The 27,143-nt window shown below is 46.0% G+C and overlaps 3 pseudogenes; 2 read left to right on the top strand and 1 right to left on the bottom strand.

Annotated features, from left to right (window-relative positions):
* Positions 1 to 200: 200 nt before the first annotated feature.
* Positions 201 to 317, top strand: LOC136638102 (5S ribosomal RNA; annotated as a pseudogene).
* A 283-nt stretch (positions 318 to 600) lies between these two features.
* Positions 601 to 723, top strand: LOC136637223 (5S ribosomal RNA; annotated as a pseudogene).
* A 22,091-nt stretch (positions 724 to 22,814) lies between these two features.
* Positions 22,815 to 22,935, bottom strand: LOC136638020 (5S ribosomal RNA; annotated as a pseudogene).
* Positions 22,936 to 27,143: the final 4,208 nt, after the last annotated feature.

The following is a 27,143-nucleotide window of genomic DNA, read 5'->3' as shown; positions in this document are numbered from 1 at the left end:
GAGAAAGTGACTGGCCCGAGGTCACCCAGGAAGCTTCATGGCTGAGAAGGGATTCGAATCTGGATCTTCCAGATCTAAGTTCGCCTCCTAAACCGCTGCACCACCCTGGTTCTCTTATTTCGTTGACCTGCAAGATAATTGGACTCTCCGAGCACCACCCTTTCTTTGCAGAGGTGCTGCTTTTGATGATGCATCACTTTGGCAGCAACTGCTACCCTGCACATGCCCGATCTTGTATGATCTCGGAAGCTAAGCAGGGTCAGGCCTGGTTAGTACTTGGATGGGAGACCACCTGGGAATACCGGGTGCTGTAGGCTTCTACCATAGTCTTTCGAGACTGAAGGTTGCCAACCATCTCCCTATACTAAACACTATCTCCCGATCTTGTCTGATCTCGGAAGCTAAGCAGAGTCAGGCCTGGTTAGTACTTGGATAGGAGACTGCCTAGGAATACCAGGTGCTGTAGGCTGATTGCCAACCATCTCCCTATACTGAACACTATCTCCCGATCTTGTCTGATCTCGGAAGCTAAGCAGAGTCAGGCCTGGTTAGTACTTGGATAGGAGACTGCCTAGGAATACCAGGTGCTGTAGGCTGATTGCCAACCATCTCCCTATACTGAACACTATCTCCCGATCTTGTCTGATCTCGGAAGCTAAGCAGGGTCAGGCCTGGTTAGTACTTGGATGGGAGACCACCTGGGAATACCAGGTGCTGTAGGCTTATACCATAGTCTTCCGAGACTGAAGGTTGCCAACCACTTCTCAGCTCACCTGCTGAGAGCAGCTGACAGTGGTGCTCGGTGAGCCCAATTATCATGCATGATAAAGAGCTTTAGTGGGCAATACATGACCCACAAACCATACGTCTGACACCCCTGCATTAAATAGTTTGTATCTAAAAGACCACCTACTTCCCTGCTCACCCTTTAAGGTCTTCTGCAGAGACTCTCCACATTCCACCACCTCCTGAGCTGTATCTGGTTAGGAAAAGGGAGAAGGCTTTTTCAGTGCAGAAGAAAAACATCTTGGAGCTCCTTATGAAGAGAGGCCCATTTCACTAAAGGTCTTCCATCACCAGTAGTGGAGCTGGGGGAGTGGCGCTGTAAGCCCCTCACGGCTCCAAAACTCACCATATAAGCTGCCTGTCCCTCTTGCTCTTGGGCCTGTCCGGGGATGAAAACCAAGTGAAAGAGACACCTCCACGTTGACTTTCGCTCCTTGGAATAGCCCTGAGAGCGAGGGAACAGGCAGCTTACAAGGCAAGTCCCTGAGCAGAACTTACAGCCCTGCTACTGCCCATCACTTTGCAGACATCCTTATTTCAGAGGACGTTTGTCCTGCTGCAATTGTTTTAGGGACCAATTCTAACTCGACCTTACATGGATAAATCTTGCGATCACCACTGTAAGGCCCAGGTTGCATCTGTAAGCACTGTTCTGCTTATCCTGCTCTCCAGGCCATTGCCAGCAACACAAAGCCCCAGAGGTCATGCAACTGGCAACATCAGCTGGCAGACTCACTGTTGTAGCTGATAAGTCAGCAGCAGGATGAGTTGGGGGTTGGTTGGGGAGGGGAACAGGCTGGGCCAGGAGTGTTCCAAAGGTGGGAAGGGGAAGCTGCAGCCATGCCCACCACATCCTATCCTCCTGTCCAATGCAGATCCCCCATCTGACTCTTCTCAGACTTACACCAACTAAAGAGCTAGTGTAGGTCTGAGGAGACCAGGCAGCCTATGGGGAGGTAAGTAAAAATGTTATTTACTTCTCTTGTGCTGTCTAGTCTCTTGCAAACCCACAGTTTTCAGTGCACGTTCCTTCAGTAGCATACCATGCTCTGGACAGGCAGGGGATTGGATTGGGCTGTTCATCTCCTTGACCTGGCACTTTAACCTCCCTGATATGTACTGAACTGTTGCTCTCTTTTATTTTGAGTCTGACTATTCTCGTTTTAATTGCAATTTGCACTGTAAGCCATATTAAGCATTTTTGAAATGGAAAGCTGGGGTGGAAATATTACTGATCATCGCTTGCACAGGCAAAGAACTTCAACACAGTGAATGGTAACAACCCATTCATATTACCGCTTTTACAAGTGGTCGTCTTACCACCTTTTCTCTGCTCAGTAAATAGCAGATTGCTTGTGGTAACCACAACCATGTGGTATGAAGGTGTCATTCTGTTACGAGCTGCTTTGCACAGCAGCTCGATGCTCCTGTGCCTCACGGCCGAACCACGAACACCCCCGGAGACAAGGAAGACTCAGAGGCAGAAGTTCTCCACCACACTCCTCCTTTACTTATGTACAGATATTTACAAGTCCAAAGTAGTACAAACGGTACACGATCCAATCTCCAACCAACGTAGCCTCCGGCTCACAATGCTCTGCTTCTCCCACACACTTGCTTGCCTGTGCTGGACATTTATATTTCTTGCAGCCAATCACTGCATTGGACATTACTGCACAGTCATGCTGACTGTGCAGCTGCTGCCACACATACACACACACATGAGATCACCTGATACAATATCCCCAGATATTGCATCAGCATGAAGCTCCCAGGATGCTGTGCACTCCTGGTTTGGCCAAGGCTTCAGGCCTGATACTGTGCAGCCAGTAAATTACCTGTCAGGTCTGGGTTCAACCCGTGACACATTCCCAGCTCAGATCAGTACTGGGAGATCCTCAACCATTTCTGGAGGAAAAGTCCATCACAGGTTACAAGTCATGATAGGTATGTGCAAGCTCCTGGCTTTGGAAGTAGGCTACCTCAAAATGCCAGATGCAGGGGAGGGCACCAGGACGCAAGTTGTGTTGCTATCTTGTGGGCTCCCTAAAGCATTTGGTGGACCACTGTGAGTTACAGGAAGCTGGACTAGATGGGCCTTTGGCCTGATCCAGCAGGGTTCTTCTTATGTTCTTAAAGTTGGGCATTAATTGGCTAGCCATGATCTAGCCCATATGGAAGACCTCCTACAACCTGTTTACTAGAAGTTTAAAAAAATTCCTGACAAAATCAGATCATCAATCTTTTATTCACCTTGTGATATAAGAATCTATTTTGATTTTTATAGCCTTAGACGCCTCCCCCCCAAGTGGGGGGGGGGAGCTTCTTAGTACAGTAATTTCTCTCTCTTGCTACAAAGCTAGACATCAACAACTGCCTTCAGGGAAATGTAAAATGATTGCTGCTTGTCATATCAAATTTGAATTTAATGGATTTCCCTCCCCCCAAATTTATTCTGAAAAATTGGATGTGGTTGATGGCTGCCAACAACTGGAGACCCACCAGTAACTGGCAAATAACTGCAACCAAAGCTAACTAGGCACGTTTTATTGTCATGCCTTCTGGAATTTTTAAAATTCTGCTGGAATATTCCACAATAGAACAGTGATCCAAGCATATGAGCAGGAGTCTTTTGCATAAGTGCAGCCCAGTCTTAACCATGCTCACTTATATTATCTAATTACTTCTCCAAGAAACTAGACTGAAAATTGCAGCTTTCGCACTGGTTTGCGCAACTGTCCATCATTTGATGGATGCCATATTGAGCAGTGATTTCGGCGTGTGAATGAGCTACGTCGGATGCCTCACTTCGAGGCAGAACTTCCACGTCACATCAAACACAATGAAGTTAATTCACACATTCAGCTGCAGCAACATCAAGGGTCGAAAATGGAACAATGGTAAGAAGTCATGTGAAATACCCTGCAAATGTCTGCACATGCCCGATCTTGTCTGATCTCAGAAGCTAAGCAGGGTCAGGCTTGGTTAGTACTTGGATGGGAGACCGCCTGGGAATACCGGGTGCTGTAGGCTTATACCATAGTCTTTCGAGACTGAAGATTGCCAAACATTATTTCCTAAAACTTTTTAGGATGTCAGTGTTGTTACAAAGTGCATCTGAAACTGAATACCAGAATTACTGGAAAGCAACCCTGAGAGAGGCTTCTTTTCCTATATGTCTCAGTTTTGAACTTCTATGAGTTAGAAGTTAGCCTGGTTAGCCACTGTAGGAATAGTTGGTTCTATGATATGATCCATCAGGCAGTGGTGAACCTCCCTTTGAGGCACCCTGGGGCAAAGTGCCATGAAGCTGCTCTGCTGCATGAAGTCCCCACCCCACTCACTTGGACCAACATGGAGCCTTTTGTGACTCCAGGACCAACGGGAGAAACTGTCTGAGGTTTCCCTGTGGTCTTACACTGTGTTTCCGGAAAACTGGAATCACAGTTTCTGCCCATGTTGGGAGCCTCATTAAGGTTTCCCACACGGTCCTGGAGTTGCACAAGTTCCATGCCTGGGGCATTTGCCCCTCTCGTCTAATGGGAGGACCACTGCTGCCATCAGGACCCTTCTTAAGTTCTTTTGCGTAATGAGTTTATAAGCATATCTTTGTAAATTTGCTATATTTTTCAATCACAACGATCCCAAGTGTCTGTGCTGTTTATATACAATATAAATAACCCAGGAATGAGTTGTGGGGGGGAGGGGGGTTTGGGGAGCCTGGCCAATTGCACACAATGGCCACAGTCCAGTGACAGGATCCAAATTTGCAAATGGGTTTTGTTCTGCATTACTGGCACGGAGAGACCTATTGCCAGGGTTCCAGATTGTAAATACTTTCAATTGCTTACACATTTCCAAAGCCTTTTTTTAAAAAAGAAAAAAAGAAAAAAAGGAGAGACGCTCACTGAACGCCCAGACACCTGCTTCTACTTTGAGAAATCTCCCGTTTTTGGAGCCTTCAAGAATGTTCCCCTCTTTGTTTTCCTAGGGCAGGAAACCCACGAAGTCGGCTCTAGAGACCGACATTAGAAATCTGGCATCTTAAAATCACTCATGACCTAATTCAGATTTGTTCCGTCCATCTCTACTTTTAAAAAATAAATTTCTCTTGACGATGGCCCAAATAAGTCAAAACCACAAGGCCAAACTATAACAAGTTCCCCGACTCTTTTGCTTTGCATTACGGGGTATATTTCTGTTTCCTTCGCTTCTATAGACTTACTAGAAGGAACTCTTTAAAGCTCATCCAAAGACAACCTACTTCGACATGTGGTATTAATGTTTTATAACTGGGCTCCATTGCATGTCCTATATTTTCAGATGGAAACTGAGCCAGAAGCATTTTCAGAACATGAAAGCAATGTGTGTGTTTGGCAACACACCATTTTTAAAGGAAACCGTTACCCTAACCTGAGGATCTCTGAAATGCAGGTAGTTTTTTTTTAATTATTATTACCCATGAATTACCCTTTGATTGGTGTTCCACTGCTTGCATATCCCTACTCCAAATGTTTATATAATATCATCCAAAATTATGGTTTACATTTACATTCAGCTTGTCAGTTAAGCCCGAAGCTCCACACAACCATAATTAGTAGTGTAGCTCAATTAGATAAAAGAACAAAATATCCTGTTGGCTTCCACGGAATGTGATATTTAACAGACAGCTTGAACATCACCTGTTGTACTTTAACAGATTTCATGTTGTTGTTTTTTCAATGTGCACAACAATTAAAATAGCAGGGGGAGAAACCCTACCCAACCATTCCAGAATTGTAGAGATACGGATGTAGAACACTAATTATCTGGTACATATTATAATGGAAAATTCCAGTTGACTATGTAGCCTAATAGCTCAATCCTGGGTTGTAATCCTCTGATATCACTCTGGCAACATAGTTTGCACTTTTGTAGTGGCTCATGTACACTGCATTTTAGTACTCTGCAGTTAAGTACTGTTCTCTGGTTTCAAGCTTACAATTACTCACATGGTTACTAATAATGACCAACTGCTTCCACATGAACTTGTCCATCATGAGAAGCTCTTTGGAGGCCCTTCTCCATGTGCTCCTGCCATCAGAAATTAGATGGATGGCAACTGGGGAATTGGACCATTTTAGTGGTGGCACCCCATCCATAGAAATCCTCTCTCCCAAGAGCTTTTTCTGTAGTCACTGTCTTGAGCTTTAACACCAGGCTAAAACCGTGTGTTCTCCACCCAGCCTTTAAATTCCTTAAGAGATGTTACTTTACTCTTTGTATTTATTACTATATGTTGATTTGACTTGCACAGTTTTTTATTGTTTCATTATTGCTAACTTGATTGTAAAAAATTGTCTGCAATGCCTTATAAATCCACTGGATTAAATGGTGGGATGTAACTATCTAAAAAACAACAACAAAGTAAACTCTAGTAGATTGGAATCTCTGTATCACCCATAAAGAAGGCTGACATGTGAGCTATCACTCCTCAAGTGATAGATTCCATGGTACTAATCAGAAAGCAACCAATTCACTATACATTTTGCAACCTATAGTGTATTGCATTTGTCAGAAGACCATTGGGGGCTGAGAACATTTGAAGTTTAGATATGATGTGTTATTGCAACATACTTGTATTTGTGGTTCAGTTGACTCTGGGTTTAAACAAAAACAATGGCTTTGAACTAATTATTTCACTTATTATCACATTTTCAACATCATGGGAAACACCATTTTGATTTTCTGCCTCAGGTAGCAACATGTCTTAGGGACATTTTGCTTATAAGCAGACTCTTTGCCTATAAGCAAGAATGTCCTGAAAAGATGGGGAAATGACCCACCTTTTACCACTCTAACCCAAGTTGTGAATTCACATTCACACCTTTTCACAGTCTGTTAACAGGCAGCCCAATCCTATGCTTCCCAGAGCCCAGAGGAACAGTGGCACCAAAATGTATCCTGCAGGCACCAGGAAGCCACCAAAGGTGTCCTCCGCAACAGGATGTCCCCAGTAGCCTCTCCTACCTGCTTCCCCAGGTGCCACCACCTTGGATCTCATGAAATCTCATGAGATCCAAGGGAGTGGTGCCCAAATTTTCATGAGACTGGGGCACCACCATCTTGGATCTCACAAAATCTTGCAAGATTTGGGCATTACCATCTTGGATCTCGTGAGATTTCATGAGATTCAACATGGTGTCACCCAGCTGAGCTGGAAAGAAGAGGCAATGGGGGCATAGGGATGTTTGTGAATTTAGTACGACTTTCTTCTTACTAGAATTAATAGGGTTTTCTTCTAAGCAGAAAGGCATAGGACTGCACTGTGAGGAGAGAATGCGGATGAAATGTCCCCCTAGTATTCAATCAAATCTCATTGCAGTAGCAGAAAAATTCATTAAAACAATACTGGACCAATATGACATGCTATTTTGACATCTACTGGAAACATAACCACTCTACAAGGAAACATACGAGGGTCGCCCAGAAAGTAATGCACCACATTTTTTTTCTTCAACAATTATTTATTGAACACAATGAAACTTACACACAAGAAAGAATGATGTTTCTTCTGCACTCCCTATTTTTCCACGTAATCTCCGTCCAGTTCTGTGGCCTTCCTCCAGCGAGACACAAGGGCATGTATGCCCTGTTGGTACCACTCCTTGTTCTGGTCATGAAGCCATTTCTGCACTGTGTGAATCACCTCTTCGTCATCCTCAAAATGTCTTCCGCGAATGGCATCCTTTAATGGCCCAAACAAGTGGAAGTCTGAGGGAGCTAGGTCAGGGCTGTAGGGTGGATGGGGTAACACAGTCCAACCCTGTTTAGTGATGTGTTCCAAAGTCCTCAAACTTGTGTGAGGCCGAGCGTTATCATGTTGAATCAAACATTCACCTGGGTTGTTATGGCGCCGAAGTCGCTGGAAGCGCTTCTTGAGTTTGGTTAATGTCTTCACATAAGCTTCAGAATTAACGGTGCTGCCTCTTGGCATCACATCAATGAGTATGACGCCCTCACAGTCCCAAAACACAGTGATCATGACCTTACTGGCGGAAGCAGTTGCTTTGAATTTTTTCTTCTGTGGAGATTGAGGATGACGCCATTCCATCGACTGTCGTTTTGTTTCGGGCTCAAAATGGTGAACCCAGGTTTCATCACCTGTCACAATCCTGGACAAGAACGCTTCCCCCTCATCTTCAAAACGTTTCAGCAACTCAGAAGAAATGTTTTTTCTGAGAGATTTGTGGTCCACCATAAGACAGCGCGGAACCCATCTTTTGGGTTCCATCTTTGCATACACTTTTGAGTAATCAAGAGCACGGATGATTGCATCCACACTTCCTTTGCTGATTGACAGCTTCAGCGCCAACTGCCTAGTTGTTATGCGTCGGTCCTCGCGAATGAGCACATCAGCAAGCTGCGTCTTGTCAGGTGTGACAGCCGTGGATGGCCGCCCCGAACGCTGCAAATCTTGGAGCTCTGCCGAACCGCCTTCTAATGGCCTCACCCTCTGTGCCCAGCGACTAACCGTACTTCTGTCGACTGCAGATTCTCCATAAACTGTACACAACTGTTTGTGAATGTTCCCAACAGTTTCTTTCTCCGCAGTGAGAAGTTCAATGACGACACGCTGCTTGTAACGGACATCACTTACAGACGCCATTTCGAAACACTGCTGCAGCTACGCTATCTGTCTGAAGAAACCAAAAATTTGTGTGCGCACTCCTGAAAATTCAAATAATGTATATCTAAAGTTTCGCATTCGTACCATTACTGTAGGCTGAGAAAAAAAATGTGGTGCATTACTTTCTGGGTGACCCTCTTATTTCACAGTTGTTGAAGATAAATTGTAATTTCTTCAGGTCATTTAAAATAGCCCAGCCAATCATTCTGTTCCCTCAAAATTTAAGACAGTACAGATACTGAACAATATACAAAATAATATCTTCCACTTCTTCTGGTCTACTTGCTGTCTCACTAGGACTTTGTCATATCAACCACCAAATACTGAGAAAGCATAGTATGGAAATTCAGAGCAGTAAAACGGTCTTCCCCCACTAAAATACATGTGCAACCTTATACATGAGCACAGTGGCATCACTAGGATGGTGTGGTTGGTGCAGCCCACACCAGGTGACCTGCTAAGAGGGGGTGAAGTGTCACCAGACCATCTACTTGCCCTTCTGCCCGCCACACATTTAGAAAGCCTGTGACGCAACAGAAACCTCCCACTGAGTTTGGAGACTCCTCTGCTTCCAAACAAATGACCAGAAGTGGCTCCAGGCTTTGTGCACTTGTGCAAGCCTTGCACATTTGTGTGACACCACAGGAACCTCCGGCCCTTCATTTGGAAGGGCAGGACTCACAGCCAGAGGTTTCTGTGGGCAGGCAGAAGAGAGAGAGGGTAGCGTGGGCGCTGACTCAACGGAAGACTTTGTTGAGCCAGCACAGGGCTGAGGATGGGCAACTGTCTCCCAAAGCACCATGGGAGTGCCAGGCAGCAAAGAGGTAAGTGGGGCATGGGGGGAGCTTTCATAGTGTGGGGAAGGGTGGGGGAGAGGCACTGCAGGGGAGGGAGCAGGTGGGAGGGAGCAGGAGATGACCTAGAATAATTACACAGTTTTTAGTTTGCCAATCATAAGCACATAGGAACAGCCTCACTGGATCAGGCCATAGGCCCATCTAGTCCAGCTTCCTGTATCTCACAGCAGCCCACCAAATGCCCCAGGGAGCACACCAGATAACAAGAGACCTGCATCCTGGTGCCCTCCCTTGCATTGGCATTCTGACATAGTCCATTTCTAATATCAGGAGGTTGCACATACACATCATGGCTTGTAATCCATAATGGATTTTCCTCCAGAAACTTGTCCAATCCCCTTTTAAAGGCATCCAGGCCAGATGCCGTCACCACATCCTGCGGCAAGGAGTTCCACAGATTGACCAATCACACGCTGAGTAAAGAAATATTTTCTTTTGTCTGTCCTAACCCTCCCAACACTCAATTTTAGTGGATGTCCCCTGGTTCTGGTGTTATGTGAGAGTGTAAAGAGCATCTCTCTATCCACTTTATCCTTCCCATACATAATCTTGTATGTCTCAATCATGTCCGCCCTCAGGCATCTCTTTTCTAGGCTGAAGAGGCCCAAATGCTGTAGCCTTTCTTCATAAGGAAGGTGCCCCAGCCCAGCAATCATCTTAGTTGCCCTCTTTTGCACCTTTTCCATTTCCACTATGTCCTTTTTGAGATAAGGTGACCAGTACTGGACAAAATACTCCAGGTGTGGCCTTACCATCGATTTGTACAACTGCATTATAATATTAGCCGTTTTGTTCTCAATACCTTTTCTAATGATCCCCAGCATAGAATTGGCCTTCTTTACTGCTGCCACACATTGGGTCGACACTTTCATTGACTTGTCCACCACCACCCCAAGATCTCTCTCTCCTGATCTGTCAAAGACAGCTCAGAACCCGTCAGCCTATATGTGAAGTTTTGATTTTTTGCCCCAATGTGCATGACTTTACACTTACTTACATGGAAACACATCTGCCATTTTGCTGCCCATTCTGCCAGTTTGGAGAGATCCTTCTGGAGCTCCTCGCAATCACTTCTGGTCTTCACCAGTCGGAAACGTTTGGTGTCGTCTGCAGACTTTGCCACCTCACTGCTCACCCCTGTCTCCAGGTTAATTAAGAAGAGGTTGAAGAGCACCGGTCCCAGGACAGATCCTTGGGGCTCACCGCTTTTCACCTCTCTCCATTGTGAAAATTGCCCATTGACACCCACTCTCTGTTTCCTGGTCTTCAACCAGGTCTCAATCCAAGAGAGGACCTGCCCTCTAATTCCCTGACTGTGGAGTTTTTTAGTAGCCTTTGGTGAGGGACCGTGTTGAACGCCAGCTTGCTAAGTCAAGCAGCTTCCTTTGAAGGAATTTAATGACATTTGGTTGTTTCTCCTGCCAGAAGCTCACTTTCATTAGTCGTCCCTTTACTGTTTGGATTCTTGTGCCTTGATCCCTCCACCTGTCTTTACAATAGGAATGGTTCCTACACACAGTTTCTCATCAGTATTTAAATCATATCCATTGTTTGTTTAAAATGGTCTTAATTAGTTTGGATTCTCATGGGAGCTTCATGATGCATTTGCACTCTCTGTGGAGTCATGATCTGTGGCGTCGCTAGGGGGGTGTGGGCCTCACTGGGTAACATGCACTGGGTGACACCACTACTGCCCAGAATTTTTTAAATCTTGGTATTTTTGAATAATACCATCATGTTATATATCATTTGATGTGCAATTTCATGCAGGAGGCAATGAAACAAACTGCGTTGAAATATCTCTATTCTATCCAAGCTTATAGCTAAACAATCAGTGAGGATGGAGTGATGGTACATCACCAAGCCCACATCTTGGATCTCATGAAATCTCATGAGATCCAAGATGGTGGTGCCCAATCTCACAAGATCTCATAAGATCTTGCAAGATTCGGGTATTACCACCTTGGATCTTGTGAGATTTCATGAGATTCGAGTTGGTGGCACCCAGCTGAGCTGGAAAGAAGAGGCTGTGGGGCGTTGTGACCCAGTTAAGTTTGGGAACTGCTAGTCTAGACTAATATAAGTAACTAATCAGTGAATTGCAACTAACCCACTGTGAATGCCAATGGATTTTCACACATTCATGCCCGCATCAATAGGCCTGCCTCAGCTCTTCTGCCTTAAGCTCTAGTATTAATAGTAAAGAAGTACAGTATGGTCAAGTTTACCAATAATTTGCTGTATGACCTACACAGCTTCACAAAATGATGAATGCGGTTTCATAACACAGTGCTGATAAAATAGGGAAGAAATTTTCTTTACCAATATTGCAATTTTTCCTATCAAGAACTCAGACACAGAAGCATAAATCCAGACTAAAATCAGCCTTGGGAATTAATTTTTCACATTAAGAATAAGATTAGCCCCTGCTTCTGAGAAAACACGGCTGTATTATAGGTACGGAGTTACTTGTTGCCTGGACGACACACTGTTAATTCCAAGAGATTCCTTTTATCATAAAAACGGATTTGCACTGAAGGGCAAAGGCCCCTTCCATATGCATCCAGACTGCATTACAATCTCATCCATCACCTTATACATTTATAGGTGTCTGCTTTTTCTGGCTTGCTGAAACCGTCGCCATAAAAAATGTCCATGTGAAAAGCTGGCTTAAATTTCATGTGTTTTCACTTGGAAAGTATCTGGTTCAAGGAGCTTCAGCTCCAGCCACAGAAACTTCAGCGACAAAAAAAAAAAAAAAATGCCGTCCTTGGAGCAAAATGAATATGGAGAGGAGGGACCTGAGAAGGCATCTGCATGGAAGGCATCTGCTGTCATTGCCTACCACCTTCTGAGGAGGACTGAATGTTGCATTCGATGAAAATAAGACCGAAATCATGTTTATAGAAATGGTGTTAAGCTGATTGTGAATGAAAAATATGTGTACCGTATAACATCCACTGGGAGAACATGTGCATAGCGGGTTTCCCAGCTGAGGCCAATGAAGTGATGGACAGTTCAACATCAGCTGTGAAGCTACAGTCAGTTTGACAATCCGTCCCCTTGGGGGGGGAAGGTTTCCAAAAGAGGGGGGCTCGCGTGTGCCAGTCGCTCCAATTATTTGTTAACGGGATTTGTATGTTTGCCATTTACCCTTTGGAAAATTACCCCCCCCCCCCCACTGTCCTATCACAAAAAACTCTTATGTGGCTTTACTCAACATGAATAGTAACAGTTGCTTCTGGAGAGGGTGCTTGATGGTGGGGAATACGCTTGGGCTGGTTATGCAGCCCTGGGTTTCATCTGGAGTAGCCAAAGATGCCGAGTCATGCTCGAGGTGAAGACAACAGAAAGGGCAAGGTGTTTTAAAGTGAGGGAGGACACTTAGCATGACAAAAGGGGAGGGCGCAATTTTAGACTGAGATCAAACATGTTGGTTTTGATACACAATGCATTAAAACAGGCTACTTGCTCTTTTTTAGAATTTTATCTGATTCAAACACACACACACACACACCCCATTCAGAGCCATTTGAGGCGAGGGGAAGTACTGCTTGCATGCTGCAGTGAGGCTCCCTGCAAAACTTAGTGCTTTGCCCCCCCTTACCTACACCACTGCAAATGTTCCAATTTCATTCATAAAAAAACAAACATGGCAATACCCTCAATTCTCTTTACTGATTAGAGTGGTCAGGCTTTCAGAAAGACTAACTGTTATTCAAATGGCTTTATTTGAATGAAGAATCAAACGGTTTTATTTGGGCTATCCAGATGATTCTTTCTTAGCTGTTCTTTAAGACCCACACAGAGGCAAAACCTTGAGTGCCCTTCAGTCATACTACCATGACTTTCAAACAGCTCAAAGATAGAAGAGAGGGTATCCTAAAATGTTTTCCACTGCAATATGTAAGAGCAGAAAGCTCTCAGATGTAATGAACGCGCAATGAATCCCGCTGGTGCAGCTACACCAAAATGGGTGCGCTGCATCCAATGGGATTTAAATCCCCTTTCCCCTCTATAATCCCCCTGACCCCCAGTGGATCTCCTCAGACTGGCACTAGCAATTTTCACTAGTGCAAGTCCAAGAAGTGAAAAGGAGTGGAGAGGCTGCTGCTGGAGGGGATGAGATGCAGGATCCTTGTGTCCCCTTTCTGCCCCCTCCTCACCCCATTTTGCCCCTACCCAATCCCACTGCTTCCTTACCTGCTCTGGCAGGTGTAGGAGGGTGTAGGCAGCTCCAGGGATGGGGTGTAGCTGCCTCAAGTGGCAACACTGCTAAAACGGCCACCAATGATGCACAACACACTCTGTCAGCAGCTATTTTGTGACAGCAGAAGTGCCTTCCGTTGTTGCAAAGAGCTCCATGCGCCAGCTTAATCCTCAGTAGGACTGGGCCATGAGTCTTATCTATCACTGTGCACCAAAGACTGGGAAAGGATCTGAAGCATGAGAGAGACCTGTGTAGCTTCTGATCTCCTTCAAAGCCATGTGTGTCAGTCCCCAAATAATGTACTATGTCAGTTCCCAAATAACGGCTTGCTCTTAATTGAACAACTCAAAGTCAGTTGATTTTCAAACTAACTTTCCGAAAGGAGTGCAACTGTTCGAGTGAAAGACAACTCTTTCCCGCAACTCTTGGCTCAGGGAAAGAGTAATGGCAGAAAGAGACAGAACTACAACAGCAAATCCTCAACTGTAATGCGATGCCGTGGAATTAATTACCAAAGCTAGACAGCTTGGGAAATTGTATTATTCTAGGGAAATGGGAAATGTGATCATAACATGTAAATTGTGATGTCACCAAAACAAGTAATGAAAAATATTTATTTTGGCTTGTGCTTCTATTGGAGGGTATCCAGTTCTTACCTTAGCACAGTGTCATAAAGATTACACTGAGCTACTAGGAACTGCTGAAAGATTGTAGAAAGTCTCCTTCATTGGTCTCCCGCGCTTATATTGAATTTCATTACATTAGGGAACTAAGCGCACACGGATGGTCATTTTCTGAGAGTTTGAGTGGAAAGGTAGCAGTAACTGGGTAGGAATGGCTGCAGTGGCATAGCTAGAGGGGGTGCAAAGCACTAACAGCGCAATCCTATCCTGCGCTGGACCAGGCAAGCCAGGAGGCTTGTGCTGTATCCAGCGCAGGATAGGGGCCATAAGCAGCTTAGCCAGAGGCAAAGGGAAACTTTTTTCCTTACCCCTGGATAAGGCTGCTGGCCCCAATGGATCTCCTAGGACTTGCGCCACCTCTGAAGGTGGCACAAGTCCGAAGAGAGCGGAGCGGCTTGAAGCCGCTCTGTTCTCTCCAGGAACGGGGGTTGGGATCCGACATAACTGCCAGATCCCAGCCCCGCCTCCCTCTCCCTGCCTGCCCGCCCCTGAGGCCGCCCAGGAATGCCTCCCTCCGTTCTACTTCCCCCTTTCTGCCCCCTTTCTGCCCCCTTTGTTTGGGGCGATGGTCAAACCCATGCCTACCTTTCATCCTTGCGTCAGCTCATCCGAGTCGGTGCAAGGTGCTGGGAGAAATCTAGCACAGAGGCTTACGTCAGCCTCTGCAGGCCAGCACTTCTGGGAGCGCCGGCCTGGCTTCCTCCCGAGGAGGCGCAAACGTGCCTTACGTGCCCAAGGGACTTGGCCCGGCCTAACTCCATGTTAGGATTGCGCCCTTTGTTTTATAGAGAGCCTCACCGCGGCATGCAAGCAGCCCCTCCCCCTGCCATTTCAGGCAGTGGGTACAAAACGGAGGCATACGCGCCATACGCCCAGAATGACTCCAAAGGGGAAGGGCCACTTGCACACCGCAGTGAGGCTCCCTGCAAAACTTATTGCTTTGCACCCCCTTTAGCTACGCCACTGAATGGCTGTTTTTAACTTTTGACATTTTTGGGGAGATGATGAAGAATTATTGCCAGCAATGCTCTGTGTGAGACTTTATAGGATTTGGCGGGCTTTATAGGATCCTGGACTCCAGTTCTAACCTTAAAAGGCATTTGCATATACCCAGCAAAAGGATCTCTGTTTCCTAGAAGTAGCCAAGTCACAACTCACCGAACAGGAAAGCATTTGGATTTTCAGCTGCGTAACATTCTTACCAACGGCCCATGCTGTGCTAATAAAACTATTGTGACTGGCATCGGTTGCAGGGGAAACTGACAGACGAAGCAGAGTTAAGTTCTTTCTCAGAAAAGTTCCAACCGTACATCATTAAACACCGCACCATCATCCTTCATCAGCCTGCAAATTGTTTCATAAAGCAATCACAAATCGCAAACCCAGTAAACAAACAAATGGACAACTAATGAGCGTCCCCCACTGCTCACTGTAAATAGATCTACAACTTAGGAGAACATTTATCCAACACGTTGTCAACTCATTGTAAACACATCTACAACTCATTACCCAGTATGTTGTCACTTCGTTGCAATTAAAGCTGCAGGCGAACAGTAGTTTTCCTTACACCAAATCGCTTCAATATCCACGAGAAAAAAAAAATGCCTCCAAGCACCAAGCTTTCTTTTATGCATTTTCTTTATGACCCTATACAAAAAACCCCAAAGCACCAATGTTATTTTTCTCTTTGTTGGTCAGGTACACACTTTTGAAAGGATATATCTTAAGAGATAGAACTGCTTGGAACACCTCTACAGGACAGTGCTTTCTTCTTCATCTCTGCCCCAATGCAGTAGAGTCTTTTAACCAGATCTGTCCTGCAAGCTATTCCCCTTGGTCTCAATACCCTCATCATTCTAGTCCTCATGATCTGCCTAGAGTCCACGACAAACCAGGGCAACTTACACGTATGAAGTGGCAAGAGAGAAGTAACCAAGTTGACCGTCGCGCAGCCCAGTCCCAACCTGTGCAGGCGCAGCTGGCCCAAGTGGTCCATGCTGTATCCAGCGCAGGTAAGGAGCAGGCTGGAGGTCTCCTTGAGTAAGGGGGTATTTTTCCCCTTAACCATAGTAATGCTCCAGCCACCCAATGGAGCTACATGGATCTGCAACAGCTAAATCACTGGCGCAAGTCCAAGCAGCCCTGTGTGGGGCATTCAGGCCCAGACGGGAGGCTAGGTTAGGAGGAGGCCTCCTTGGTCCATCCTGCATCTTCCTAGGTGGAACCCATCCCATTCCACTCTCCCACTGCCTCTGTGCCGCCCTCCCTAAGCCCCTGCACCACTCAGCACTTACCTCTGCTGACAGCCAGGACTCCTACAAGCACTGCTTACTCTGCAGGGGCGTCCAAACTTTATGACAGGAGGGCCACATCATCTCTCTGACAGTGTTAGGGGCCGGGGAAAAAAGAATTAATGTATATTAAAAATATGACTTTATTTACATACATTTACATAAATGAATATATTTGAGATGGAACTCAAATATAGTTCCCGGGCCCTCGGGCCGGGGTTTGGGCACCCCTTCTCTAGGGTCATCAGAAACGTGCTTCACGGCATGTTTGGGACACTCTAGGCTGGTGCAGGAGAGTCTTATGAGATTGGAAGTCTTGGAAGACCAGGAGTATATCCCCATTGCTGAAGCCACCAGGTGAAGCCACCACTATTTTTATTTTTTCTAACTACTGTTTGGTTCTGTTTTTACCTTGTTAAGAACATAAGAACAGCCCCACTGGATCAGGCCATAGGCCCAACTAGTCCAGCTTCCTGTATCTCACAGCGGCCCACCAAATGCCCCAGGGAGCACACCAGATAACAAGAGACCTGCATCCTGGTGCCCTCCCTTGCATCTGGCATTCTGACATAGCCCATTTCTAAAATCAGGAGGTTGCGCATACACATCATGGCTTGTACCCCATAATGGATTTTTCCTCCAGAAACTTGTCCAATCCCCTTTTAAAGGCGTCGAGGCCAGATTCCATCACCACAACCTGTGGCAAGGAGTTCCACAGACCAACCACACGCTAAGTAAAGAAATATTTTCTTTTGTCTGTTCTAACTCTCCCAACACTCACTTTTAGTGGATGTCCCCTGGTTTTGGTGTTATGTGAGAGCATAAAGAGCATCTCTCTATCCACTCTGTCCATCCCCTGCATAATTTTGTATGTCTTTTTTTTGTAATTTTGTTTTCATAGACACCTTTACCAACCACTCAAAACAACAATACGTGACTCCAGATAGAAAACAGAACAGAGAAATGCAGATATCTGGAAATTTTCCTCAATTAAAAAAAAAATGTAGGAATAGAATTCTATTTGTTCAATCTCAGAAGCTCCAACTCACCTGGACAGGAGTAAAAAAAAAAAAAAGACAAAAACAGTTGGTGGTAACAAACACCAAGGAATAAAACCTGGCTATCCTAGGTCACCTTGTTTTGGTTAGAAAGTCCCTCCAGAATAGGTTCAAAAGTAACAAAGGGTGGGACACACAGAGCAGACTGGATTTGTGACACAACCAAAATCTTGAGTCCAACAGGTTATAGCTGTGTAAAAGCAAGTTTTTAAAAATAGGAATCTCTGAAGGGTAGATCAGTCTTTTTGTGTGTCTTGATCTATCCGTTTACTAAAGCTTGTACATCACTCACCATGCGTGACTTTCGGAGGTCACCTTGATACACAGATGACTGGTGGCAGGTAACAAAGCGCTTGCAGAGGATGGCACGCACTGGTGGCCTTCATTCACTGCAGGCCGATAAACTCCCACCTGTGTGAACACTGTGGGAGCCTGTGAAAGATGAGCATCAAACAGATCAGCAGCAAAGGAACAACAACTGAAAAGCCAACCTGATGCAGAATATAACATTTCTAATGAAATGTTTCTGCTGACCCACAAATCAAGGGACTGTTGTGCTCCTTTGTGCACTTCTGCTTTGTCTGATTAAAGATTAAAGAAGATCGAGGAGAAGCTGCAACCTCTGTCATGTTGCGAGATCCAGTAGAGACCGACAGGTTATTGATGGGGATATCAGTATCCCCATGGCAAGGCAGGCTGCTAGTGTCTGAGTCATCTGGCTGCTAGTCAACTTGGTCATTAAATTCATTATTCAGCCAGATATACTAAAGACTACAGGCAAGCATCTCTCTCTCTCTCTCTCTTTCTCTCTCTTACACACACACACACACACACACACACACACACACACACACACACACACACACTCCAGTGGAGTAGCTAGAGGGGGTGCAAAGCACTAAGTTCTGCTTGCATGCCGCAGTGAGGCTCCCTGCAAAACTTAATGCTTTGCACCTCCTCTAGCTACACCACTGACACCCCCCCATCCTAAACCCATAGAGCAGCGATTTTCAACCACTGTGCCGTGGCACACCAGTGTACCGCAGATGGTCCGTGGGTGTGCCATGGGAATTTGGGGAGGGTCATTTATTAGTAGGGTAATTGGGGGATTTGAGCCCCCTACCAGCAGCATGGCTGGTTGGCAACCTTCAGTCTCGAAAGACTATGGTATTAGCCTACAGCACCCGGCATTCCCAGGCAGTCTGCCATCCAAGTACTAACCAGACCTGACCCTGCTTAGCTTCCGAGATCAGACGAGGTCGGGCATGTGCAGGCCTGGTCAATGGTCAAAAAAACCAATGGTGTGCCTTGGCAATTTTAGCACGTTCTCAGTGTGCCCTGGGATGAAAGAGATTGAAAATCACTGCCATAGAGGGCAATAGAAAGTTTCATAGTGACGTAGGTAGGTGTTATTTTTGACGAACCACAAGCTTTCCCAAACTCAGAGTGATATTTTTTTTTTAAAGCAGCGTGCCCAGGACTTGAACTTATTTTTAAATTCTGATTCCACTGCTGTCGGCTCTGTTTTCTTTAGGAGCATGTCCCCATTCTCCGTCTTGGCATGGGCGTTATCTCAATCACTCTAGAAAATACTCTCTCGTGATTAAAACCTGGCTCCTTTACAAGCCTCGTTTTATCGGTTAAATATATCCATATCTCCTTTCTCTAACGGTACAGGAGGTCTAGAACAACATCCAAGAATCTCCAGGACAAGCAACCTTTATTTTCCTCTACTTCTTTCCAAACTGTCTCTCATGTCAGACAAAATATTTATGTCTGTTTCCTCTGTAGACTCAGTATAATCAGAGACACTAATTTACTGTGAGTGGAAAGTCTAAATTCTGTGTTCAAGGGTTAGCATTCCCATATTACACCACTATCTGACATACAGAGGCTAGATCTTCTTTTTTTCTTTCCTTCCTTTTAAAATAGATTTTTTTAAAAAACATTATTTTTCATATAGGGCAGCCCCGCAGTAAATTCTTGCAGGGGTGGGGGGGGAGACAGCGACGCGATCGCCAGGATCGCGTTGTTGTGAAGGGTTAGGGTGTGAAGGGTCGCAGGGGCTTGGCTGGACCTACCGGAGCCTCCTGCAGCCTCCTGGGGGTGCGGGGAGCCCTGTGCAACCGTCCGCAGGGCTCCCCGAAGCTTAGAAAGTGAAAGAGGAAGTTTCTAAGCTTCAGAAACCTTGCGGAGGGTCACCCAGGGTTCCCCACACCCCTGGGAGGCTGCTGCATAGACTGGTAAGTGAATGCCAGTTCCTGCAGCCCCCTTAGCGATGTGATTCTGCATGCCATGGTGAGGTTCCATTCAAAACTTAGTGCTTTGCACCCCCTCTAGCTACACCACTGCTTATAGGAAGAAACCATACCACTGCACCCTTGCCACTAAATGGTGAGAAGTGCCAGCAGTGATGTTAGCTGGTTCTGTTTGCTCGAGAGGAGAGAATATTAGCAACTTATGGTATGTTTGTCACCATTGCTTTAGTGTTGTTAGCTGCTACTTCATTGGGGCACATGCAGAGAGCACCCAAAGATCATCTCCTAGCAAATAACCCCTATAAAGGAACATCTGCTGACCCTTAACATCCCTGCCATAACGTGGTCTAAATCAGGCATCATGGAGTGTGGCGTGAAAAGAAACTTTGTCGCCTGGAGCTCAAGTACCTAATTCATGTGCTCACATGTGTTCTAGAGCAGCGGTTCCCAAATTTTTTAGCACCAGAACCCACTTTTTAAAACAACACTCCCTTGGGACCCACCTAGCTTTATGAGACTTAAATAAAAAAAGTTTCACTTTACCAGCTGCTCAAGTTTTTAAATTTTATTATGGTGGGGGGATTGCCTTCTGGGGCATCCACGCTCATTGGATCAAGACCATTCTGGTGGCCATGTGTTCCCTTTTGCCTGGTCTTTAATAAGAGCCCAAGCATGTTTGCCTACTCATGCGCAAACACGCATGTGGGGCTCAGTTTTTCTTTCCATAGGGCTCCAAACGTTTTCCTTGTCAGCGTGGAGGAGTGGGTTTCCTTCTCGAGAGTTTGTTGGGGCTTCATTCATCATGCTGTTAGGGATGCTTCCCTTTGGCCTCCCTGAAGTGGACCAAGGCCAGTCACCTACTAATGAGTCCTGACCCACAGTTTCAGAACTGCTGTTCTAGAGCCAGATCCAATCAGGATCACTATTTCCACTGCCTGGATCATCTCACATCTCTGACTATTATGGTCGTTGCTTCTCCTTCCTACTGCTAGTTAGCTATTACACCCAGTTGGCTCCTCCTGCCTGTACAGGACCTTTGGGATTTGTAGTCTCGAAAGACTCTGGTATCGTGCTCTGAATGGTGGTTCTGGAACAGCGTCTAGTGTGGCTGAAAAGGCCAATTCGGGAGTGACAATCCTTTCCACACTGGGAGCAAGTGCAGTCTGTCCCTGGTCTGTCTCCCTGGCTATGGGCCTTTCTTCTTTGCCTCTTTGTCTCAGTCTGTTGGCCAAGTGTCTCTTCAAACTGGGAAAGGCCATGCTGCACAGCCTGCCTCCAATCGAGCCACTCAGAGGCCAGGGTTTCCCACTTGTTGAGGTCCACTCCTAAGGCCTTCAGATCCCTCTTGCAGATGTCCTTGTATTGCAGCTGTGGTCTACCTGTAGGGCGCTTTCCTTGCACAAGTTCTCCATAGAGGAGATCCTTTCGGATCTGGCCATCATCCATTCTCACGACATGACCGAGCCAACGCAGGCGTCTCTGTTTCAGTAGTGCATACGTGCTAGGGATTCCAGCTCGTTCCAGGACTGTGTTGTTTGGAACTTTGTCCTGCCAGGTGATGCCGAGGATGCGTCGGAGGCAGCGCATGTGGAAAGCGTTCAGTTTCCTCTCCTGTTGCGAGCGAAGAGTCCATGACTCACTGCAGTACAGAAGTGGGTCGTCAAAGAGTGATGGAAAGTTCCGATAACTCGAAATTGTCTCAATCCCTGAGGCTATTCAAAAATCAGGTATTGCAGCTGCCAATCACCCTGCAAAGAGCTCAGTTCCTGCAGTTTGCAAGTATGTGTAAATATAGGGAGATAAATGTGTGAGGGTCTTTTTATTGGTTATTGTTGCTTATAAATAAATATAAATATTATTTCTATATCTCCTTTTTTAAAAGTCTGGTAAACCTAGGTGAGTCCTGATAGAGTGTCGTTTTAAAAAGTGGGTCCTGCTGCTAAAAAGTTTGGGAACTACTGCCTTAGATTGTTTCAGTTTTTTAAATAATCAATTTTGTCATGTTTTAAGTTTTGTAAACTGCCTTGGACGTTGTTTTAGTAAGATCAACCTGGAGTTTATTTACTTATCAATTTATTTAAATGTACTATATCCTGCCTGTCCCTCCAAATAAGTAAATAGCAATTAATAAATATATTGCTCTCTCTCTCTCTCTCTCTCTCTCTCTCTCTCTCTCTCTCTCTCTCTCTGTGTGTGTGTGTGTGTGTGTGTGTTAGTAGCCATAAACATCATAGGGCATGAAATATTGAACACCAATAAAGTGTACATTGGGTATGCTTTTAATTTAAGATAAAGAAACAAGCAGGTATGTTTATCATTTCATTATCATCACTGTGGTAAATTATATAAATGTTTATAATTTGCAATAACTGCAAACCAAATGTCCTTTTATATACCAGCTTAGAATGAGAAAAATAAAAATAAAGAATACTATTAATAATATAATAAATGTATTTAATATAACGAAAGAAAAGGGTGGGGTAGCGAGATGGTATAGTACACTTTGTGCATCTGTTACTTCAAGGATGCGATTATACAGAGAGAAAAAATAAAACGCATCATAAAATAAAGACAGGCAGCCCTAACCACTATAACGCACTGTGCAGTGATGCAGTGGTGGTTGGCAACCTTCAGTCTCAAAAGACTATGGTATAAGCCTACAGCACCCAGTATTCCCATGCGGTCTCCCATCCAAGTACTAACCAGGCCTGACCCTGCTTAGCTTCCGAGATCATGGTATAAGCCTACAGCACCCAGTATTCCCAGGCGGTCTCCCATCCAAGTACTAACCAGGCCTGACCCTGCTTAGCTTCCGAGATCATGGTATAAGCCTACAGCACCCAGTATTCCCATGCGGTCTCCCATCCAAGTACTAACCAGGCCTGACCCTGCTTAGCTTCCGAGATCATGGTATAAGCCTACAGCACCCGGTATTCTCAGGCGGTCTCCCATCCAAGTACTAACCAGGCCTGACCCTGCTTAGCTTCCGAGATCATGGTATAAGCCTACAGCACCCGGTATTCCCAGGCGGTCTCCCATCCAAGTACTAACCAGGCTTGACCCTGCTTAGCTTCCGAGATCAGACAAGATCGGGCATGTGCAGGGTAACAGGTGACTGTCTGTCTGCTGTATCCTGTGGGGGAGTGCAGAAATGCTGAGACCTCTTTGAGGGAAGGCTAAGCTCCAACTGGCTCCATGGGTCAACTTGGACTGAAGCCAGCGACATCACTGGCGCAGATCCATGTTGACCTATGAAGGTGGATCAGGCCCGGGAAAGGGGTTAGTATTTGGGGGATAATGGTGCTGCTGAACACCTCCTTCCCAGGTCCAATCCACCCTCCTCCCATCCCATCTCCTCCCCATTCTGTCCAACCCCGCCAAGTTCTACTCCCCTCCTCCTGACCCCTGCGTGGCCTAACCTGCACCAGCGGGTGCACTCAGTACCTCTCCTCACGGAACCAGCTGCTCAGTGTTGCAAAGGTGGCCAGGCCATGTGCTTCAGCAGTGTTGCATTTGAAACAGCTGCAAAGCACATGACGCTGGTGGAACATAATAGGATTGGGCTGTAAGTAAACAGTTGTGAAATGTACCCCTTCACCACTTCAAGGGACCTCTGATGACTTCTTACAGCAAAACGGTTTTCATTCTAAACCAGGGGTGTCCAAACGTTTTGGCAGGAGGGCCACAACATCTCTCTGACACTGTGTCAGGGGCCAGGAAAAAAAAAAAAAGAATTAATTTACATTTCAAATTTGAATAAATTTACATAAATGAATACATTAGAGATGGAACTTATATGAATGAATGAATAGCTCAAGGCCTATAAAAGGCCTTGCACAGAGCAAGACCAGCCTTTCCTTTGCTGCTGCTGCTGCATCACAGATGTGAAACAGCAAGAAGTGTAGGGAGACCTCATCCCACAGCTCCTGGGAGAGGTTGAAAAGTTGGCTGTCACATTGAGAGCAGTTGCATCAGGCCAGCACAGGCTCCAGCAAGTCTCTGGAGGGCGAGAGGCTCATTGGAGACTGGGGGCTCCCTGAGGGCTGGACTGGGAGGGCCGCAAGTGGCCCCAGGACTGGGGTTTGGGAACCCCTGTTCCAAACCGTTCATCGATTCAGCGAAGACATTTTGTAAGAGACCAGCACAGTTTTACGTTTTATTTCTTGAAGAGTTGAAAAGTTACAGAAGTTTGTATAAATGTTCGAATATGGTTTTCATTTAATTTTATCCAAACAAATTACTTCATTCTTTCTTTTTTTAATAAATGTGGTTGATAAATAATCTGTTCAATACACTGTCACTGTTGGAATAAGGCAGAATGGATATGTTACTATTTGAACCTATGTAATTGCTGAATACTACAGAGAACTCCTAAGTATGTCTACTCAGAAGTCAGCCCCATTGTGTTCAATGGGGCTTACTCCCAGGAACAGGTGTATAGGAATGTATCCCTAGTTTGCTCCCATTTTTCTGCCAGGAACTTGGTACCTTAAATGATGGTACTGTGCTAACAGTCCAACCCTGTGTATATCTTCTTAGAAGTAACTCTTATTATAGTCGTGGCAAGGAGCAGGGCCTTCTCCATAGTGCCACCAAGTTTATGGAATTTCCTCCCTCTTAGTTTACAAACTGGTCCCCCCTTAGAGGCTTTCTGGTGGGACTTAAAGACATTTCTTCTAAGGTTCTGGCTTTTTAATATGGCTTTTAATATGGCTTCTCATATGGTTTAAAAACTTTAGTTTTTAAGCATTTAGTTTTACAGACTTATGTTCTTTTTAGAGTTTGCTGATTCTTCTGCTGTTTCCTTCTGGCTTTTAATTAGATTTTTAGATTATATACTTTTTAAGGGTCTGTTAATGTTTATATTTTTTATATTATATTTTATCTTTTTCAGACCTTGTATGCTGCTTGAGCTCTCCTCTTTTCCTCAATGACTGGTGTCAACTCCTCAGAGTGGGCTTCAAACCAGTCTGCCGCCTTGTTGGTCTTCTTGCCGAATATGGACAAGGCGGTGTTGTAAACGGTATTCTTGAAATGTTCCCATCTGTTGGATGCGTTTGCGTCGGCCGGGCCTGGAAGAGATTCCTCAAGCGCTTGTGCAAATTCCTCCACTTTTCTCTGATCCCGGGTCTTGCTGGTATCAATGCGAGGTCTTCCTTCCTTTTTCGTGTGATACAGTCGCTTTGTTTGCAGTTTCACTCTGCTGCACACCAGGGAGTGGTCAGTGTCGCAGGCAGCACCATGATAACTGCGTGTGATCTTGATGCTGGGAAGGCTGGAGCGTCTGGTGAGGATCAGGTCGAGCTGGTGCCAGTGCTTTGATCTTGGATGTCTCCAAGAGACTCTATGTTGGGGCTTTGTGTTGAAGAACGTGTTGCTGACACAGAGACCGTGATGACAGCAAAACTCTAGCAGGCGTTGGCCATTTTCGTTCATCCTTCCAGTGCCAAACTGACCTAAGCAAGTGGGCCATGAACTGTTATCAGCACCAACTCTAGCATTGAAATCGCCGAGGATGAACAATGGCTCTTTTACAGGGATTTTCTTGACAGTGGTGGCCAGGTCATCATAGAATTTGTCTTTGGCTTCTGCTGGAGACGACAGAGTCGGTGCATAAGCACTGATGAGAGTGATAGGTCCTGCTGATGACTGGAGCTGCAGGGACAAAATTCTTTCACTTCCCACAGTAGGTGGGATGATGGATTTCAGCAGGGTATTTCTGACCGCAAAGCCAACGCCATGTTCCCTGGTTTCGTTTGGTGGTTTTCCCTGCCAGAAAAATGAGAAATTTCTCTCCTTGACAGATCCGGAATCTGGCAGCCTAGTCTCTTGAAGGGCGACGATGTCCATCTGCAGTCTGCTCAGCTCCATGTCGATGACAGCTGTTTTGCGTGCGTCGTCTATTTCTTGCAGGTCATCAGAGAAGCCAGGTGTCATTGTCCTAACGTTCCAGGTGCCCAGCTTTAGGGCAGTAGTTTTCTGTTTTCTGTTGCATGGTGCAGAGTTGTCGATCCGCTTGTCGGTTTTCACCCTAAACCCCACGCACCCCATGAGGTTAACGGACCGTGGCGAGGCAACACCTTACTGGCTGGGGACTGCCCAGCTTAAGGCGGGCGGTAGCTGCCCAATGAGATGCAATGATCTCTCCCACCGTCGGAAGCAGCCCCTGGCGTCATGCTCTACGCCAATCGAGCAAAGACTTATAACCGGTAAACTGCTGCTTCCCGTGTTGTGCCGACGCCGTATGGCGAAGTTGGAGTGTCCTCTCCAGTGCGCGAAGCCTGGGTAAAGAAGGTATGGAGGATAGGCTGTTACCCATGCAGCAAATCCCCCCTCTCCACGTCGCTGGAATGGTCCAATGGAAAGGCAGAAGCCAATACGGTTGGTTCCAGCGGCGTCGCAGGAGTTGCCAGAACGTGACTGTGTTCAGCCATGAACTGCCTAAGGGACTCCGGCTCCTGATTTTGCCTCGAGGTTGACTCCTGAAGCCTTTTCCAGAACTGGATGTAGCCACAAGGCAGTGGAGGTTTGAGGTCAGAGTTTCCTTCTCTTAGATGAGCTGCCTTCCTAGGCTGACGAGTCCCATCTACCCGGTGGCTGTTTAGTCGCCTCTTACGACAAGTACAGCCAAACTGAGGGCCTATTCTTAGCCCCAGCCCCCAGGTCCTCCGAACTGCTCGCAGCAAAGTCCAACAGACTGCCAGGAGATGTGCTAACGACTACTGGCTCCAGCTCTGTTCCGAGATACAGATAGCAGCTGACACGGGCAACATCAAGGGGATGTACGATGGTATCAAGCAGGCCCTAGGTCCAACACAGAAGAAAATTGCCCCTCTGAAGTCTGCCACAGGCGAGGTCATCCAGGATCGGGCGCAGCAGATGGAACGCTGGGTGCAGCACTACTCTGAGCTATATTCCAGAGAAAATGTAGTCACCGAAGAAGCACTGAACAACATTGAGTGCCTGCCTGTGCTGGAAGAGCTTGACAGTGAACCAACCCTAGAAGAACTTCACGTGGCCCTGGACTCCCTTGCCTTTGGCAAGGCACCTGGAAAAGACAGCATCCCTGCTGAAGTCCTAAAATGCTGCAAAGAGATCATCGTCACTGAGCTGCATGAAATCCTCTGTCTCTGCTGGAGAGAAGGTGGAGTACCTCAAGACATGAGGGATGCAAACATCATCACGCTGTACAAGAACAAAGGTGACAGGGGTGACTGCAACAACTACCGCGGCATCTCTCTCCTTAGCGTTGTAGGAAAGCTGTTTGCCCGAGTTGTACTAAAGAGGCTCCAGGTACTTGCAGAGAGCGTCTATCCAGAATCGCAGTGTGG

Source organism: Tiliqua scincoides, chromosome 1 (assembly GCF_035046505.1).
Source record: "Tiliqua scincoides isolate rTilSci1 chromosome 1, rTilSci1.hap2, whole genome shotgun sequence".
NCBI classification, from domain to species: domain Eukaryota; kingdom Metazoa; phylum Chordata; class Lepidosauria; order Squamata; family Scincidae; genus Tiliqua; species Tiliqua scincoides.
Note: the sequence above shows the minus strand (reverse complement) of the source record. Positions and strands in the feature narration are given on the sequence as shown.